The sequence below is a fragment of the Capsicum annuum genome, chromosome 6, assembly GCF_002878395.1.
Source record: "Capsicum annuum cultivar UCD-10X-F1 chromosome 6, UCD10Xv1.1, whole genome shotgun sequence".
Lineage (NCBI taxonomy): Eukaryota > Viridiplantae > Streptophyta > Magnoliopsida > Solanales > Solanaceae > Capsicum > Capsicum annuum.
Window position 1 is genome coordinate 183,031,081 of NC_061116.1, and position 6,003 is coordinate 183,037,083.

Below are 6,003 nucleotides of genomic sequence, written 5' to 3' on the forward strand. Positions count from 1 at the left end.
TAAATAAGAGGGAAAAAAAGAGAGTATGAACAGGTCAGGGCGGGGCGAGGCAGGACTTAATATGATAGTAGGTGAGGTAGGGTAAAATTTTGAAAAAGATATTAAACTAAGTAGGACATGACAGGTCAAAATCTTAACGGGTTAAGGTTTGCCTTGCCCCCCACTGTCCTGCCCCAATTGCCATCTCTAAGTATAATTATATCTCGATAGCTAGGGAGTACGTGTTAGGATCAAAATAATGAAGTGTCATATGAAAGCCAGCAAGGCAAACTTTAAAAGTCGTCACATAAGAAGATATGCGAGAAATACACCAAAAGAGACATGATAATTTAGCGTGATTCGATCAATCGATCAACATCCACAAAAGGAGATAAGCAATCCACAATATAAAAGAGAGACAAAACACAGTTCTCTCAGAATAAAAAGAGGTTCACATAAGTAATATTGCAACATTTGTGTCTCACAAACTCTCAAATCCCTATGAGTACATTGTGGATACTATCAAGATAGAAGAGAAGAGCCTCGATCTATTTATAGATTTTATAATCTCTTTTTACAAGAACACAAATTAATCAAATATGGAGAATTCATATTTTTTTTTTCTAAAAAAAAATATTCAATTATGATAAGCAAGTCAGGAGAAAACTAATAGTAGGGACCATTATTTTAAGTCGGACAACACATTGTCAATATTTTGATAAGGTCAGCGATCATATAATTACTAGGAAACAGGAGTAACTAGGAAGAGAAAAAGAAATTGAGGTGACAAGTGGCTAATCTAATGAAATGGGTGGACTAATCAGAAATCCTAAATATCCGGCAGATGCATATTAGAATTGTATAATCATGATTTGATGACCTAATTATCGAGGATAAAGAAGACTAGTCAAAAATTATATAATAGTAATAATCATCATGATTTGATGACTTAACGAGGACAAAGCAAAACGCGTTTAAGTACATCATATTTGTCTTCATGGAATTTGCAGTAATCAGGAAGAAGTAGAAGAACCGTGAAACACTACTTTCTCCGTTCCATATTAGTTACCCATCTTACTATAATTCAATTATTATGTATAATTTATTATTTTTCAATGTTTTTCTTGGGTACACAGAATCTGTATATGTAGAACAACAACTTCAACTTTAGTTCTATGTTTAAAAATAAGAACACAATGAAGTGCACTAAATACCCTCAACACAAGATCAAAGTAATTTTTCTAAGAGGTGTATTTTATTTTTAGAAAGAAAGATGAAACAGAAATGGCCAAGTCATCCGAATTTACGGAGTTTCCTTAAGAAAATAATTCCCCTCACTGTACCCGAGGTTGTGGAATTTTTTCTCCCAGGATAAAATGGCCAAACAGACCAACTGTAGCGGTACCTCAAACAATTAGAATATCTTTGAACTCACGGAAGCTTTTGAGTGATCACACAGAATATTTTTAAGACAAGAAAAATATTTTTTATTCTAAAATTTTCGTACCAAAACCTGTGGATAAAAGCAGTTTTATATAGCTACAAGATGCATCTTCTGAAAAGTGGCAATGGTTCATTTAAAAGGTGTAATCTTTTTTGAAAATTCATGTCCATTCGTCCAAACAGTGTGTCTGTTCCAAACAGGCATGCCATTTCGTGAATCAATGTGTCATTTCGTTGAATAATTGCATCCTTCTAAAGCATCAGTTAGAAACAGTGCAAATTTTCTAAAGCAGTTCAGTTCGAACATTACATCTGTTGCTGTTACTGCATGCATATAAATAGAGTATTAAACACACAAAAAAAATTTCTGCGTTTTTGTCATTGATCAGATTTCGTCAAATAAACTTTGTCCAAAAAGATAGATCTCATCGATCGATCATTATTCAAATTCAAATCCAAATCCAAATCCGAAGCCGAAACCGAAGCCAAGCCGAGCGAGCGACGACGAAGGCGCGAGCCATCTCTTATTTCTTGCCTCACTTACCATGTGGAGTAAGTGTTCTTGATTATAAACACTTCCAAGTTCTCTTCTTCCACCAATGTGGGAGAAAGAGTAAACTTTCTAATTTGGCAGTACACTTTCCATTTTAGTGTCTCCTTTTCTCCATCATTTTACTCTCCATTTTTTCATTCACACTTCTTTCATATACTATGAACCCAACAATCCCCCACATGAATGGAAAATGGCTATTTTTTGTAAAAATTTTACGGACAAGTATGTGATCATCAAGTAAAGACTGATTGCATCTGGATAAGTGGGTTTCCCTTTGAACTTTCCGTAGTAAACATGCATCGGATGCACTCGGTCAATCGGTAGATTTGATATCTTTGAACCGTCAAGCTTTAATGTACACCTAGACAATACATGTCACACAACCAGCCTTTTAACGTTTATGGTTTTCATGGTTTTGTTCTTTTCATCCAGGAACACGTCCCGGTTTCATGAGAGCTTAGAGAATAGCCCTTTACTAACATTCTCTTTGAAGCGGCTTCCACTTCGCCCTCACATAGGTGATTTCTAAATGTTCAATCCTGTAGATTAAACTATTTGGTCAAATCTATCAAATTTAGATAATCATTAAAAGACTTTTCACCTTAAGTTTTATCCTTTTTTGCTAAGCATTGTCTACATCATGAGAATGGGTTGGATAATTGACAATGTTGAACCTGCCAGACATAACTTTGTTTGATCTCCTTGAACCTACCTCTTGGGATCTCCAGTCTGCTAGGTAGAGTTACCATCATGCTAACTTGTCCTAGGCCTTAAACCCATTCCCTTGGATGTCCTTTCTACTCCTTCTTTAGATAGGTCTTTTGTAAGTGGATCTGACACATTATCCTTTGACTTTACATAGTCTACAGTGATAATTCCACTAGAGAGAAGTTTCCTAATTGTATTGTGTCTTCATTGTATGTGACGAGATTTACCGTTGTACAATCATGCTCCCTACCCTACCTATTGCCGCTTGGCTATCACAGTGTATACATATTGGTGCCACTGGCTTGGGCCAATACAGAATATCTTCTAAGAAATTCCAGAGTCATTCTGCTTCTTCACCGGCTTTATCCAATGCGATAAATTCAGATTCCATTGTAGAACGAGCAATACAAGTCTGTTTGGATGATTTCCAAGAGACTGCTCCTCCACCGATAGTAAATACATATCCACTTGTGGATTTTACTTCATTCAATCCGGTAATCCAATTTGCATCACTATATCCTTCAAGTACCGCAGGATATTTATTATAATGCAAAGCATAGTCTTGAGTTATTTAAGATACCCCAAAACTCTTTTCATTGTCATCCAGTAAGTTTTGTTGGGATTGCTCGTGTACTGACTCAATTTACTGATAGCGTATGCTATGTCTGGTCGTGTACAGTTCATCATATGTATTAAACATCCCAATACTCTTGCGTACTCCAATTGTGAGTCACTTTCACCTTCATTCTTTCGAAGTGCAAAATTCACATCCAATGGAGTCTTGACAATACCGAATTCCGTATACTTGAACTTGTCGAGTACTTTTTCGATATAATGAGACTGTGACAATGCCAACCCTTGTAGAGTTCGATGGATTCTTATACCTAAGATCACATCTACAATTCTAAGGTCTTTCATATCAAACTTGCTCTCGAGCATTCGTTTGGTTGCATTTATGTCAGAAATATCTATGCTGATGATCAACATATCATCCACATATAAACATACAATGACTTGGTGATTTGGAGTGTCTTTAATATACATACATTTATCACATTCATTTATTTTGAATCTGTTTGCCAACATGGTTTGGTCAAACTTCGCATGCCATTATTTAGGTGCTTGCTTTAGTCCATACAATGACTTAATAAGTTTACACACCTTATTTTCCTTTTCTGGAACCACAAAACCCTCAGGCTGTTTCATGTATATTTCTTCCTTCAATTCTCTATTTAGGAAAACGGTTTTCACATCCATTTGATGGATTTGAAGATCATATACCGCTGGTAAGGCAATTAACATTCGAATCGATGTTATCTTTGTTACTGGTGAGTATGTATCAAAGTAATCAAGGCCTTCTTTTTGTTTGAAGCCTTTTACTACAAGTCTTGCCTTGTATTTGTCAATAGTGCAATCCACTTTCATCTTCCTTTTGAAGATCCATTTAGAACCTAAAGGTTTATTTTTGGGAGGAAGATCAACCAATGCCTATATATGGTTACTTAATATTGAATCAATCTCACTATTGACTGCCTCTTTCCAAAAGGATGAGTCCGAAGATGTCATCACTTCCCTAAATGTTTGAGGCTCATTTTCTAAGAGAAATGTTACAAAATTCGATCCAAATGAAGTAGACGTTCTTTGACGTATACTACATCTTGGATTTTATTCATTATGTACATTCTCACTTGGTTTATCTCGAGGTCATTTAGATCCTCCACTAGACTGTTCATATCTAATTTTATACGGGTAAATATTTTCAAAGAATTCAGCATTGTCTGATTCAATTACCGTATTTTCATTAATATCCAGATGTTCGGATTTATGAACCAAAAATCGACATGCTTGACTACTTTTCGCATATCCTATGAACACGCAGTACATCATCTTAGGTCCTATCTTAACCCTTTTAGGCATAGGAATTTGGACCTTTTCTAGAAACCCCCACACTTTGAAATATTTCAAGTTGGGTTTTCTTCCTTTCCATTTTTCATAAGGAATTCATTGTATCTTACTATGGGAAACTCTGTTGAGTATACGATTGGCTGTAAGGATAGCCTCCCCCCATAAATTTTGTGGTAAATCGAAACTTATAAGCAAGGTATTCATCATTTCCTTCAAAGTTTGGTTTTTTCTTTCCGCAATTCTATTAGATTGAGGTGAATACGGGGCCGTAGTTTGATGGAAGATTCCATTCTCTACACATATTTCGGCAAAGGAAGATTCATATTCTCCGCCCCTATCACTTCTTATCATTTTTATCTTTTTATTTAACTGATTTTCAACTTTAGTTTTATATTGCCTAAACGCATCTATTGCTTCTCCTTACTATTTAGCAAATATACATAACAATATCTAGTGCAATCGTCAATAAAAGTTATAAAATACTTTTTCCCACCACGTGATAGTGTTGACTTTATATCACAAATGTCAGTGTGTACTAAGTCTAAAGGATTGAAATTCCTTTCAACGGACTTATAAGGATGCTTTGCATACTTTGATTCCATACATGTTTGACACTTTGATTTATTGCACTCAAAGTTTGGAAAAACTTTCAAGTTAATTAGTTTTCGTAACGTTTTGTAATTAACATGACCTAAACGTTCATGCCATAAATCATAAGACTCAATCAAATAAGAAGAATTTGAACTTTTATTTATTTCAATAGTCATTACATTCATCTTATAAAGGCCCTCGGTGAGATAGCCTTTTCCTACATATTTTTCTCCTTTGCTAATTACAATTTTTCTAGAAATAGTTACACATTTGAATCCGTTCTTGTCTAAAAGTGAAACAAAAATTAAATTCCTACGTAACTCCGAAACATACAAGACATTGTTAAGTGTCAAGACCTTTCCTGAAGTCATTTTTCAGCATATTTTTCCTGTTCCTTCTACCTTAGCAGTAGCGGAGTTAGCCATGTAGATCATTTCTTCTACTTGAGCCAGAACGAATGATGAAAACAACTCTTTGTTGGCACATACATGGCGGGTGACACCAAAATCCATCCACCATTCGCAAGAATTTCCCACCAAGTTGCATTCTGAGTACATAGCACACAAATCATCGCATTCTTTGTTGGATTCAATCATATTTTCTTGATCTTTTTTCTTGCCTTTCTTCAAGGCTCGACAATCCATGGACTTGTGGCCAATCTTGCAACAATTGAAGCATTTTCCCTTGAATTTCTTCTTGGGTTGATGTCTTTCTTGTTCAGTTTTCTTTCTTTTCTTAGAATTATTTTGGCCATCTTCTACAATATGTGCTCCATTAATTGTAGAATTCCCTTTTGACCTTCTCTCGGCAGCTTTATTGTCCGC